This window comes from Monopterus albus, unplaced genomic scaffold, assembly GCF_001952655.1.
Source record: "Monopterus albus unplaced genomic scaffold, M_albus_1.0 scaffold68.1, whole genome shotgun sequence".
Lineage (NCBI taxonomy): Eukaryota > Metazoa > Chordata > Actinopteri > Synbranchiformes > Synbranchidae > Monopterus > Monopterus albus.
The window spans coordinates 674872-689347 of NW_018127948.1; the positions used below are offsets into that span (position 1 = coordinate 674872).

General features: G+C 41.4%; 1 protein-coding gene across 2 annotated transcripts in view; it reads left to right on the forward strand.

Moving 5' to 3' along the window:
- The first annotated feature begins 6 nt into the window (after positions 1-6).
- LOC109962837 (RNA binding protein fox-1 homolog 3-like) overlaps positions 7-14476 on the forward strand; it is a 483365-nt gene continuing 468895 nt past the window's right edge. For both annotated transcript variants that reach the window (XM_020604885.1, XM_020604886.1), the window contains exons 1-2: positions 7-398; positions 12460-12599. The gene's annotated coding sequence lies outside the window, so the exon portion shown is untranslated. The remainder of the gene's footprint in view (positions 399-12459; positions 12600-14476) is intronic.

Consider the following 14476-nt stretch of genomic DNA (forward strand, 5'->3'; position numbering starts at 1 on the left):
TCGCCTCTACTAGTTTACGCACAGCCCTTCTCAATATTAGATTTTTTCATGGATGGGATCATGTAAGGTCTCTCCCACCGTCACTGGCGAAGGTACCGACACACTTTCGCGGTCCTTACTTCGTTTGCCCACAAAGAAAGCGGCCTAAAAGCCGAGGGAAGAGGGGAGGAGTGGCTGTCAGGCTCAAGGCCCTTTGGCGTTGGGCTTCTACTGATGTCTCCGGCCTCCATTGTAAATCCGACTCGATTTGCCATCATTCTCTTATGTATTGCTGGCCTGGCTTGGCTTCACCTACCCTTCACCAGATCCCTGGCTAACAAGACTTTTATTCTAAAGGACTTTTTTCACATGGCGGGAATTGGATTTTATGTTGCTGACCGAGACCTGGCTAGAGGAAGGTGAGCATTATGCATTTCCTGAACTTCTCCCACCTGCTCCTCCTTTAGCTCCCCACATACATCAGGCAGGGGCGGCGGCCTGGCGTCAGTTTTTAAAAACAGCTTTAAATGTCAAGGCAGTTCACAGTGGACACCTACTCCACTTTCGACTTACAGCTATTTGTGTTAGAGCAAACAATTTTCAGTGAACAAAGAAAATGTCGGCTTCACAGTTCACAGATGACTGGTTCAGAGACTTCTTTTCAGTGAGATAACGGGGATCTGCCAGCCATCAGATAGATGACTGAATATTTTATCAGTCAGTTCCTTTGAAAACATACTGGTTGTGTAGCTGCGCTCCTTGTTTTTCAGCATTTTGCTGGCAGGTTTCTCCTGTTAAACTTGGGTCTGCACAGCACTGTTGCCTCACAATAAGTAGGTTCCGGGTTCGAGCTCCAACCCTACTCCGGTTTCCTTTCACAGTCCAAAGACATGCATGCACCTTGTGTTGACTGGTGACTCTAAATTGCATGTAGGGGTGTGTGTGTGGTTGTTTGTCTAGATCAGCCCTGTGGTAGACTGGTGACCTGTCCAGGGTGCACCCTGCCTCTCACCCAGTGTCAGCTAGGATTGGCTTTTTTGTTTTTGTTTTGTTTTGCATTCATTAAAACTAATTGTGTTTTCTACTGAGCAGACCACATGGCACCTCCTAAGTTACAGCTCCTCTCTGGGCCAACATAATCCTTGCATACCAAAGAGAGACTACTTGTGTTTACCTCTCCCTACTGGCACAGACCGACAGCAGACTGAGGGTCCTCTCCCTTTTTCTTCTGTGGTTTCTGGCAACCACTGTTAGATTCCTCCATGTCTATCACTGCAATCAGCAGGCCAGACCTGCAGTCAGCCAAGCAGCTTGAAACAAAGCAGCACGAATGGCTGGAAGTAAAGTAGGTAAAGCTTTGTTTTTGGATACTGAGAGGAATATGTTTTCTCTCTCAGCTTTGTCAGTTTTCCACTTTTTGTCAACATAGGACCTTTCTTCTCTTTTGTGATCAGCCGAAGTGTGGCATGCTCGATTTCCTCCTCAGAAGAGGAACGTGGAGCAGCATAACTGCTTCTGCAGGGTGTTCTAGCATCTAACACTATCTTGAAAATCATAGATGGTTCATTATCTGATTAAGTGCTGATTTGATTTATGAACACATTCATCACTTTGACTAAACAAAACTTGTAGGATCCCACACCTAAAACTATGTCCATATACATAAAACCAAAGTATGTGTTGATATGTTGTGTATTATTTAAATGACACAATGTGTGAAGCATCCAGAAAAAAGGATGTTTGTTAAAAATGCTTGTAATGCAGAGACATGTTTAGTGAGGAATGATAAATAGCACGACGTGTGCTGGCGACATCTATGTGCTTTTCTTGGAGCAGTGCTTTACCTTATTTGGATTACACCAAATCACACTAATTCCAGTCGAGAAACAATGGAGAAATACTAGACCTGTTTTAAAAGAAAAAAGTTTTTGTCTTTGAAAAATGAACGAAGCGTTTGACCTGTGACTGGATCGGTACTGAATCCACTTAAAATGGTCTGTCTGAAAACTTTAGTTGTGAGGTTCAATTATAGAGTGCAGTTTTTATAGCAGCTTCTACATTTTTCTGATGAATTGTGTGTGTTTTTGTTTGTGGACAAATGAGATTAATTATGTTGGAAGGAAATATGTTGCCCTGTTGGCAATTTATAATGTTTGACATACAGTCTGTTTCCGAATGAAGTCATTTTTGCATCAACATGGGAACTTTTTTTAGCTTTGCTAGAGGATATATTGAACACTGTGTCTGTACATTGACCTAAAACGCCCTGTACCACCGCACCGATATGATCCATACTTCTTGCCCTTTTTGTGGCACTGTCCCTGTTATTATTTTTCTGGATCAGGAAGATGACATCTCTATTAATTAATTAATTATTTCACCATTTTACACAGGATTAATTAATCCTGTCTAAAATGCTCTGACTCAGTCTAGGAAAATAATTGTCAGCGAGAACAACCCCAGAACCATTTGAACCACTGCAACAATCAGATGGACAAGGATTTACAGACTTACAAAAATGTAAATGTAGCAAGAGTTGAGTCTCAGATTGTTTCAGAGATGTGAGGCATTATAATCATTAGCTTCTAGAAGGTCACTTTATGATGGAATATCCTTAACAGAATTCTTTATGCCTGTACATCAGGCTTATAAAGTTTAAAGTTCAATTACTGCTCTGTTGGTGTGACTGATTAAAAATCACAAAACCACTTTAGTCTGTGGGTTTTTTTTTGCATGCTGCATTTTACACTGTAATTATCCAATTAACCAGGAATTACACTGTAGATGCACAAAGAAACTGTTTTATGAAATGTGTGTAGATATGAATCTCTGTGTCTCAGTAAAACACTATTTATTTCACACCAAGTCCACAGAGCCAGCAGTAAACCTGCCTGTGAACCGAAGTGCTCCTCTATAACTTCTCAACAGTGTATTCCCTAGTTTAAAAAAAGCTGTGTTAGTCAGACTTGGACACGGGCCATTTTGGGACCAGTAAACCCAACATACACAAACACCTCAAATGAGATGTCTCACTGTGGCCAACAGTCTGATTTACAGATTGCTAGAATCAAAGGGCAGCCACCCTCACACTGTTGCATTTCACAAACACAGTGGGAGTCGGGGGATGACACACAATGGCTGTGACAATATTACTCTTATATTTGTGCTGTTTTTACCTCCATAAAATTCATGTGCTGCTGCAAGAATGTTGTTGGAATTCCTTTTTAAATTGTCTCAGGATGCACATAATGCCGTAGTCTATGTACACAACTGAGTGAAATTTAATAACCTCAGAAAAATGAAAGCTGACGCTCTCTTCGCTCCCTGATCTCTCTCTGCAGTAAGGCAGTAATGAGCAGTAATGACAGTACGTCCTCTCCCTGCTTTCCACTAATGCGCTTAGATATGATTTGTTGGCTCTTGTCAGACGCGTGCCTGTGTATGTGTCCCACTGCAAACCCAGTTAACTTAATCCTGGCTGTGGCAGGAGCACATCTTGCAGTATCATTAATGCCACTGCTCATTATAGCTTCGCCCTTGAATCCACACATACCACGAAGAATCGCAAGTGTTTAATATCCGTAGCCATGGCAACAGAAATTGTGCCTCGTTTTTCTGGAAAATGCATCAGCTGCACTACACACAGAGGAGTCATCTCCACATTTAGTTGATTTCACATTGCCCACCCTTTTGCATCCACAAACAAAACAGAGTTAAAAAGAGACTTGTGTGCATAAATTATTCAGTCTGGCTCAATTTAATGTGGTTATTTTCATAGTGTGTTTTTGGAATCAGGAGATAGGCAGAGGTCCAGACTCTCAGGGTTTTCTAAGCTTGGCACACATCAGCTTTGCTGCCATTGACTTTGAAACTAGTTTAATCCTACAGTCATTAAGTTGTCTCACAAACACTGGAAGGATTTCAAGCTGGATTCTCACAGAGCTCGTCATTCTGACTTGTCTATATGAGTCTGGTGCCACTGTTCTTACGAGGGATGATGTGTATTGTGGTTTAGTTCTGCAGCTCTAAGCTGTTGGTGGCTCACACACACACTGCAAAATAAAGATTTACTGTACAATATACATAATCATTAGCAGGCTGAACTGTAAAAATATTGTGAGAGGTGCTTGACCCTTGAATAACAGTCTTTACAAGAAGCAGGGGGTGAGTTGATCCAAAATCTGAGCTTGTTTAAAGAAAATATATATAGACTTTGGTTGGAAACTTCAGCTAAGCCCCAAGACCAAGAACCCTGCATGTTCACTGTTGCATGTTGCATCATGGATCAACAGCAGCCTCTCGAATATTCCTTCACTGGAGGTACTGATCCCTTTGTAGACAGTAATTAAGCCTAAGAAGTTCAGTATTTTAGTTTCACTGTTCAGCTCAAAGATAAGAGCTTGTTAAAATTATTGTGAAATGTGATCAAACATTAAATATGGAAATGTAATTGTAGTTTTTCCACTATGATAGGCGCAGATCCTCCAACCTAAACGACCATACTGTAGGTCATTTGTCCCTACCCTCGGATACAGCGCCTCCTATGGACGGAGCCGGATGGCAGCAGCTGTACTGGAATTTTTATCATCATGGTTACAATAATAAACACAGTCAAGCTTATGGCACTGTCAGTGTTTGGTTGGTGTTAGGCACATAAACAACTTGGTTTGAGGGAATGGTCATGGTTTGGGCTAAATAAGCTCTTCATTAAGTTTAGCACTTGACCTGTTAGAGGTCAAATAGCAATCAAACGTAACTGTGAGTTGTAATGAGCTGCTTTCACAGACCACCTCTAGGTTTGTTAGGGGAGGGCCATCCGATAGATTGTTTTGCAATATTCTGAAATGCATGTCATTTTTAATTGTTCAGTGTGCAAACTAATGCTTTAGAAGACTGTAATCGGTTTTATTTTCCAAAAGCTTCAAACTGATTTTGCAGTGGCATAAAGGCAAACAGACCTCTTTCATTTTCCTTCCATATTCTAATTTTTTGCATGAAAAACTTTAATAACCTGTAATGTGTACTTTAAATGTGAATTGACCTGACAGTAGTATAGTTTTGAAGTGACAGGATGATCAACATTTCCTTGAAGGATATGCAACACTGATTATACTTGTTACTGTGTTTTCTGGATTTTTAAAGCCGTGTACCTGCTGCCTGCTCTGAGCACTGGCTTTCATTCAGAGTAAATCGAGAGGAGCAGCTTTGCCCTTTGTAGTTCCCAGAGAGGCCTGGGTGGACAGCGCTTTGTTTAGTCTGACCTCAGTGTGTTTCTTCTGCTCCTAAAGCCTTTGGAGACGCCAGTCTCAGTGTCTGAATGAGCACATCATTCTCTGTCAGCTATCCAGAGCCGCATCTACTACTTTATCTCATCTTCAGGAGCCTGGTTGTAAGATATCCGTTTATATTCATGAAAATTTGACCTTAAAATTGATCCTTTTAACATTTTAGAAAAAGAAATACAAGAAAATGACATTAAGGCAAAAGAAAAAATCATGGGGCCAACATAAACAATGTTTGAAAATTCACTTTATGAACTGAAGTATATGTAAAGGGCTAACAATAGTGCAAGCTGTTTAAAATGGGCTGTCTCAGCTTACTTTTCATTTCTGCTTCACCATATCCCACCTGCTGTACACATGGTCTAACGTATACGTGAGGTGTGCACATTCTTCCTGTACTTTGTGTTTATGCGTGGGAAAAGGTGTAAAGGTGCGTCATTTATGCATCTGGCCCCTGGTGTCTTTTCTTTTCCTTCTCGTTTTCATTACATGTATTTTTTGCCTTTGTGATAAAAGCGATGTACAGAAACGGCAGATCTGGGGGCTCTCTTTGGTCCGAATGGGTCGTCTTTGTGGGCACTTCTCAGATACTTGGCTCTGAACCACTCAGGTAATTTGAGTGACTCCTAATTAATTGTTACAGCATGGCAGATAGTATTCCCCCCCCACTTGGGGTCATACTACCATTTAAAACAGTCAGTCTCAGGTTCGGGGAGCAGGTCTCTGTGTCTGAGCCACTATTTTCATACTTCAGCGTCTGGGAAGCTGCATTGAAGCAATAAATGTTCATAGAGTGTATGATGGAATTTCACGGCGCTGCTTAGAATCAATCAGGGCAGCTGGACGTGTAGAGCGGCGTTGAGCTAAATGTAAAAACAGATGGAGCTGGTGGTGAGCGGAGGTCATATTTATTATAAAGACACATCATTGTTCCAGTCAATGCAAACTCTCCAGTTTCTCCGTGAGATTACACTGGCTGTCTAGGGACATGAAAATGTATCGGCCTTTTGCGAAATGAATTTCTGGAGTGATTTAGTCCAGTTGTGACCCAAAGATATTATTCTGGGTTGACAGCTAAATGAGCCGTTATTGTTTGTTTATCATAGTAATTTCCTCTGACACCATAAAAAACCGATAATCAGATTGAATGACACTGTATGTACACCATATTCTAAATAAGCATTCATAAGTCGTAGTCACAACTTTCACAGGCATTTTTACCTTAATGAGCCTTAATATGTATTTTGTATTAAAGTATTCATGATTTCTCAATTATACAACTTCATAAAGTTGGTAGAATCAGATAAATTATCACTAGATAAAATCATGCACAGTAAACCGCATACAGCATACTGAGGACGCTCCTATTACAAATTATAAATGATTGATGATGCCAGTCCAAAGATGATGTATTAACCTTGCTTCCACAGGCATTAGAATAATATACCCTTTTAACCTGATGAACACGCTTTCTTTCTGACTAAACATAGGTATTACATGAACATTTTTAGTAATAGACAGTTGAACTCTTTCAAAAACAGTGTGTAATGTAACCATTCTTTCGTTGATTCAGAGGAGTTCAGAGTTAAAGGGTTGCGTTTACAGATCCTATGTGCTTTATTTATTCAAAAAAAAGAAGGAAGGAGGAAAACTATACTCTCGTCTTTGTCGTGACACAGACATTTAAGCACATCTTCTGTTTTTCTTTAATGAAACTCCAGCTTGAGTCACAGAGTTGGCAGGGATTGGTCATCCTGGTTGATGACACGAGCTAAAGATCTTAAGCTGGGTTACTCAGCTCTGCACCCTGTGGGCTTACACATATATCACAGTGGCAGTAGGCTGTTTGGTTTCAACCCCCTCCCTCCACCCTTCCTGCTCACAATCGGACGGGCTGCTGATCCCCTGTCTGTCTCTGTCAGTGGCTCTTTAGTCAGAGGCACAGCGTTGACTTTTCACGGTCAAACAGCACCCATGCTGGCTGAGAGTTTCTTCAACTCCCAAAGAGCTTGTACCTGACGAAGCTCCTTGATTCACTCCTTCCACCAATAATGTTTTAACAGAATGAAAGAACTAATCACTACCTTAAAATAGGCAAATAGCAATTTGATATCCAGTTCATTTAAGTTTTTATTGTAGTTGTAAATACCAGATCTCGGGTTAGGTCCTCTGGGAAAAATACTCTGAACCGAGCAGTGGCACTTGGCACTGCCTACAGAAACTCAAACCCTGTCAACGCATATTCCAAACAAAATGGCACCGTGGGACTGTATTAATAAATAGTAAATGGGAAGTTGTCTGAAAAGAGCACTACAGAAATAATCATTTAGCATCAAGTTAGAAATCAAATGTGAATTTAGCATCTAAATCAGAAATGGTTTGTCTGCAGCCAAAAGTCAGACCTCCAGAGTTCACACAGCAGGGGATAAGGTGGAAAAATATGCAGCGATTCTGAAGCGCTGGTGAAGACTGTGAACCGTCCCGCTGACCCCTGTCACTCCTTTGATCACTGGGCCTTAGTGACAGTGCGCCATTCCATGCCAAATTGCCGTGTCACAAAATGCCAGCCCATCTATCAATCTAGATTTTCCTCAAAGAAACAATATTTATTTGCTGCAGATTTGAAATGTTACAAGGAGGCAAAATACACAAACTGTGTGCACATGTGCATCGACTTATTCTGTGTTGATTATTGGTTCAGGCAATCAACAGAAAATTGCCAGTTTCTATAATTTCTTCATTGTTTAAGGTTCAGACTGGTCTGGTGTCAAGATTTGCTGCTTTTCTCTCATTTACCGTTTATTTTTATAAATATATCTTTGGTTTTGGACTGGTAGTTCAAATGAATAAGCAATTTGAAGATATCGCCTTGGGCTCTGGGAAGTTGTTGGCATTTTTCACCACTTTCTGATATTTTATAGAGCAAAACAATGAAGATAATTAGTTGCAACACTATTTTAATCCTTTAACAGAGGATGTGATTGTTATCTTTCTGATTACTGATGGAGTGAGGCTTTGTTAACACGGCACGCATTTCGAATTATCTCTGATATGAGTAAAAGTAACATTCGACCCTGTTTGGGGTCATCAGGTGGTTAATAATAGTGATCATTAGTGGTTTCAACATGTGTCTTATGTGTGCAATACATCATATAGAATTTAAAATTATTAACATTCAAAGTAATTTATGACTTGCATATTTAACTGTATAAGGAAACGGCCATACACTACATTTTGTGTACTGATGAATCCCTGTGAATGCTCAATACTGTATGATGCAAGAACATACCTTTTAACAAAGCCATTGTGCTTCTGATGTTTCCCGCTGTTAAAGTTAATTTCCTCCTGAAAACTGAAGCCAGAATGATATAAACTAATGTCATAATGTAACCAGTGTAATGAGCGTAGTTGGGGAGAGAAGCGGTTCGTACTGTGGAATTAAAAATGAGGTTCATTGTAATTTACTTCCCTGTGTGCAAGTGAAAAAAGGTTATGTCTATAGATAAACAATAAATTAATGCCAACAAACAGCAGACAATCGAACGTTTGTCTTTCTGGGGGTCCATTAAATTTGAACAAGTCCCTTGTCTTAGAAGTGAAATGTAAAGGCAAGATGGTCGTCTCTGCTTTGTTTTGCCTCTAATCGGGTGCCTGTGTGGCTTCCCTTCTATTTTTGTCAGAGGTGCATCAGGTACAATGATTTATAAAGAGTATCTTTTGTGTTCATTCTGGATCTGGGTGCTTTCTAGTCAGTTTTCTACGGGTTTGAACTAAAATGCAGCAGATGTGGAGCTACATAGGTGCCGTGTTGTGTGTTGTTACGTTGCATTCTGCATGAGAAGCCATCTTCAGAAAACAAACAGCGCGCAGCCTGAAGCAGTTTCTGTGTTTATATAATGATCTAATTTAAACTGAAACAGCTTTCATCGGTACACATTGCCTGTTAATTCCTTATGTGCACCACAGATGTTTGATGTCATAGACTAATACATTTGGCCACCCAATCCTTATTAACCATCTGATTCAATTTCACTTGAAACATAGTTCATTTGATTCCTCCCATTTGTACAGATGAATGTAAAATGAAATGATTCCTTTATGCTCTCGTTGGCTATCCAGGTATTCTGTGAACTGGCAGTTTTGATAAAGCAGATGGAATTAGGCACCTGAGCAGGTATGATCCATAGCTGGTATGTTTAGGTTTGACAAATGAAAGATGAAGTAGAACAACCAACACATTTTTGGCGTTTGACTGCAGGGCCCTTGGGAAGAATGTGTCTCCCACTAGAGCGTCACCTCTTAAAGAAAGCATATTACGTTACATACAAACATGTCATTTGTGGGACACTGGGGTGGAAATGTCTCCCTGGGGAGCAATCAGACTGACTCCAGTTTTTTAAGAAGTCTCCTCTCTGCCACTCCTCATTTTTCAGACTCCCTGAATTAGTTGAAATCCTAGCTTTTTCCCCACACAGCAGTTGTATTGATTAGAAATCAATTAACATTTTCCTGTTTTGAAAGTTGCTTTGTAATTCAACTCCGCTGCAGATAAATAAGGGCTTTGAACACGGTTGGTTCCACTGCAAAGACTGTCCAGTCCTTTGTTGACACAAAGTGAAGCTATTGCAGACTAATGTTCATTATTAAAACAGTTCAGTTCAGATTTGTATTGTCCCATAGGGAGTTCTTTTTGCACCAAGGCAGAGTAAAACCAATAAATATGCAAACAATAGTGCAGTAAGGTCAAATACAATACAAAATGCAGTTAAGAGTCCACGTGGAACAAATATGAGAAAACCAACTTGTTAGCCTTATGTCAGGAACTGTGTGCAGGTTTTAATTTTATGTTTGCACTAAGTGTATTTATTTTTTACAAAGAAAAATAATGTGAATCTGTTGCTTTTAATTATTAGAAGCCCCTATTTAACCAGAGGGGTGGATGTCTAATTAGTGAAAGGATAAGGCTGACATTACTCCATATTTTTGTCAAGCACTGTCGAGAACACACAAAGACTAATGGTGACTTAGTCTGCCTGTCAACATTCTCTGGGTGCCTTAAAGTTGCACCCTAACATTTGCACACTGGCAACAAAGCAGCCATTCCTCAAGCAACCATGTGATTTGTCTTGTATCTCTGTGCTCTGTGTGGAGGATGAGCAAATCCAGTGTGAGGTTGTCTTCTGAGCTGTCGTGTGGAGAGATGGCGAGGGCCCCCATGCTGAGTGGCGGCGGTGGGCAGACAGCGACAGAGAGACTGGCTAGGAGAGCTCCCACAGGACTGCTCTGGGACAGCAGCAACCCGAGAGGGTCACCGCCCCCCTTCCCCTCCAGATCTCACCTACAGTCACTACACCACTCCCTCCTTGCAGCCACCTGTCTGACGGTTAAAAGAAAAGCCCCTGTGGCCAGCATGGCTCCAACTTCCCTGCTGGCTTTATGCTGGTTTCTTAGTTCCCACTACTGTACCATCTACTGCACCCTCCCCTCTCTCCAGCTTGTGCTCCATCCTCCAGCCTTGCCTTCCAGGAGACTTCTGCTCTTAATGACTTTCTTTCTCTTTCAGAGCTGTTCTGTTGCTCTTGTCAACAACTTCTGCAACAAAACAGCAACATTACATATAAGCCTTTGCAAAGGAAGTGCACACCAAACCACAAGTTGCAGCGCTTTGGAAACGCTGCATTTCACTAGTTTTTGACAATATTAGCTTGATGTTTTCTGCCAGTTAACAAGCAGCTATGGCCGCGGTCTCATTACTTCTTTGTAATGATTATGACACAACATCAGAGTCTGTTTGGTACGGCTGCACCCAATTAAGGATTTTGTCAGTCGGCTGTTCAGTGCGACTATTCGACTGTTCCTTCTTTTTTGTTTGTTTCTTTTTTTTTTTTTAAATATAAAAGAAATATATGGGTGATAGTAATGTATTTGAATTGTGACCTATTTAAATTGACAATATATATAATATGAGGCTGCCATATGGATTTGTCAGACTGAGTCAGGCAGCACATGAGCATTTCTATTGAAACAGCGCTGTTATGGGCATTTTTTTTCTTCTGAGAAATGGTTATAGCCTAGTTTACCAACACGTTTGAGCTTCTCCCATCAGTTAACCACATTGCAACATTAACCATCAGTTAACCACAGATTCCTCTTATTTATTATTCCTCAGTGAAATCTTTTCCCCGTGCATTTTGTTGGCTTCTTAGTCCCATTCAGATGGATGCATGTCACAGAAATAGTCAGTAAATGGCTGGAGTGTTGCACTTTAATGGAGTAAACAAACCGGACTCACATAACATTAGGCTATGCAATACTAGCCACATCGTCACGGCAGTCTTTTTTCTTGTAAAAGCGATTTTTGAAAACACTTCTAATAAAGTACAAATCTCACCTTTATATGGGTTTTATTGTCCCTTTCTCCCCATTCTGTAATTTGCTAAACAGATCTGACTTTAATGTACATCCATGTATTGGACAGAGTCACCTCTGAAGTGGGTGTACCCCTCATTTCAGCAAATTGTTGCTTGTCACACCAAAATGAGGCAAAGACAACAAACTACCGGCCTGGGGCTGCTATTATAACGTACATTGTCTGACAAAAAATATAATTAAAAACAAAGGCCCGACTAGAAGAGTCTCAATCGACTGACAGGTCGGCTATTCGACTGTCTGGGGGCAGCCCTACTGTTGGGATCCACTTGGGTATTGACACACAGAACAGAGTCATGTAGCCTAAATTATAGTCAATACAATTTTGACCAGGGTCTAAGGTTCACGAAGACATCTAGGACATGGTTCCATTTTCTGGCCACAGGCAGAAATGCACTTTGAAGAAGTAGAGTTTTGCAAAGGCAAAGTTGCACAGAAACTCTTTTATAACTTCAAATATCAGTCAGGGACAGTGGCCTTTCTTCTTGAGGTTTGTGAAGCAATTCGGTCACAGTACACATGGGTTTACATGTGAACCATAACACAGAGTCATTTGAAAACAGTGTTTATTCGTGAAATTGTGGTTTTTGTCCACACTGGCATAAACAACTAACCATCTCTATCCCGTCTGTCTACACTGAACTTCCAGAAGCACTGGCTGTTCTGGAAATGAAAGTTTGCATTTTTACATTCCCTTATTAAAGGTTGCCATCTACACTGAAATACCAGATGAATAAAAAATGCACCTCTTCTTTTTTCTCTTTTTTAGTTGGCACTACCTCCATCATGCCGTGACAGACTGTTCCAGGCCTCATTGCCATTGCAAGAGGAGCTTTGCACCAACCTGCCATGATGCTGAACACAATGAGCTGAACCAAAGTGGCTACATGGATGGATCAACATCATATTGTAAGGAGTGGTGGTAAGCTGTTCAGCCACCAGGGCGACAACATACAAGAGCAATAAAATCTCCCAGCACACAGAAGATGGCTATATACGCAAAGATAATGGCAAATAAAATGTGCAACCCTGCCTGTAAAAAACACAACCAGTGTAAACAAAGTAACCATGTTTATACTTTTCTTTTACATGTTTTTAAGTAATATTGGCTTTTCTACTTTGATATATGACCGCCATGTGCTCCTCGAAATACGCAATTCTATGTTCAGCTGCCCGAGCAGATACCGTTTTTACCAAACTAAGTCGTTTCCACCTCCGCCTATCATGATACCCCCGTGCCTCCGGCACTCAGAGTGTCTCTGGTGCCAGGTACCCCGACGGTGACAACGCGGAAGGAGGGCTGGGATCCACAGCAGGCTGAAATTCTGCCTACCATCGTCACTGGGGACTATGAAGTTAAGGAAATGGGGCCTCCACCCCTTGAGTTGGACTGTGGTTGAAAGCTACCGTTTCCTTCAGCCCGTTGGCGGGGACGCTGACTCTCCCTGCCCGTATTTCCGACTGGTGAGATGCCCTGATCTTTGATCTGCGACACGCTTTGGGTAATCTTTGGCCGCTGAACTGAGCTGAGTCATCACAGGAGAAGTCAAGCCTGCTTCGTCTTGCTCTTTTTAATACCAGGTCTCTTAACAACAAGACGTTTATTTTGAATGATTTTATCACTACACACTATCGGGATATGTTCCTGGTTACTGAAACCTGGTTGAAGCCTGAAGAAAATTGTGTCTTCTCAGAACTGCTACCCCCAGATTATTTATTTTTTAATTCCCCTCAGCTCACTGGGAAAGGGGGTGGCTTAGTGTCTGTGTTTAAGCAGACTCTTAAATGTCACCGTATCCCGATCAAAATCTATCCCAGTTTCGACATTTTACCTTTTATTCTGACTCAGGATCATCCCATTGTTTGTGCACTCATATACCGGCCTCCCAAATCAAAAGATTTTATTAATGACTTTGGAGATTTTTTATCAACATATGTTCCACAATTTGACTACTTCCTGATTTGTGGAGATTTTAACATTCATGTCGAGAGCCCTGGGGATCAATTAGCCAACGATTTTAATGCGCTCTTAGATTCTTTTGATCCTACCCACTCGGTTCCGTCCCCCACTCATCAGCGGGGAGGAACACTTGACTTGGTTATCTCTCGAGGCCTAGTGGTTTCCATTAATGATGTCTTCGATTTAGCCATTTCTGATCATTCTGTCATTTGTTTTGAGGCTCAGGGGCCCCGAGTCTATTGTTTGCCCGAAGGCCCCCCTCCAGAACCGCAGGATGATTACATCTTCTACATCATCGGACTTCACTGCTGCCTTTTTGGCCTCGGGTCCTCACTCCCCTGGAATACAGCATGTCCCGCCATCTCCAGAGACCATCCTATCTGAGTTCAACTCCACCTGTGTCCGGATTATGGATGCTATTGGTCCAGCCAGGAGGAAAAGACCTAGAAGCAACTCTCCCCTGGCTTAATGATGTTACTCGTGCCCATCGGAGACACTGTAGACAGGCAGAACGTAGATGGAGGAAGGACGGTCTGCAAATCTCACTAGGCATTTTGAGAGACACTCGTCTGGCATATCAAAGAGCTGTGAATGCAGCTAAGTCTCAATATCTATCCGACATTATCTCGGAGAATAGTCATCAGCCTAGAGTACTGTTTAAGACCATTAATGCGGTTATTAATCCCTCTAGTGCTGTATATGTTGAGACCTCAAAGACTGTTTGCAATGAGTTTTTAATGCATTTTAATGAAAAGACCCGGTCCATCAGGCAGAGTGTCCTGCATCCTTCCTCCTATATCCTATCTGTCTCCCACCCCTCGCATAC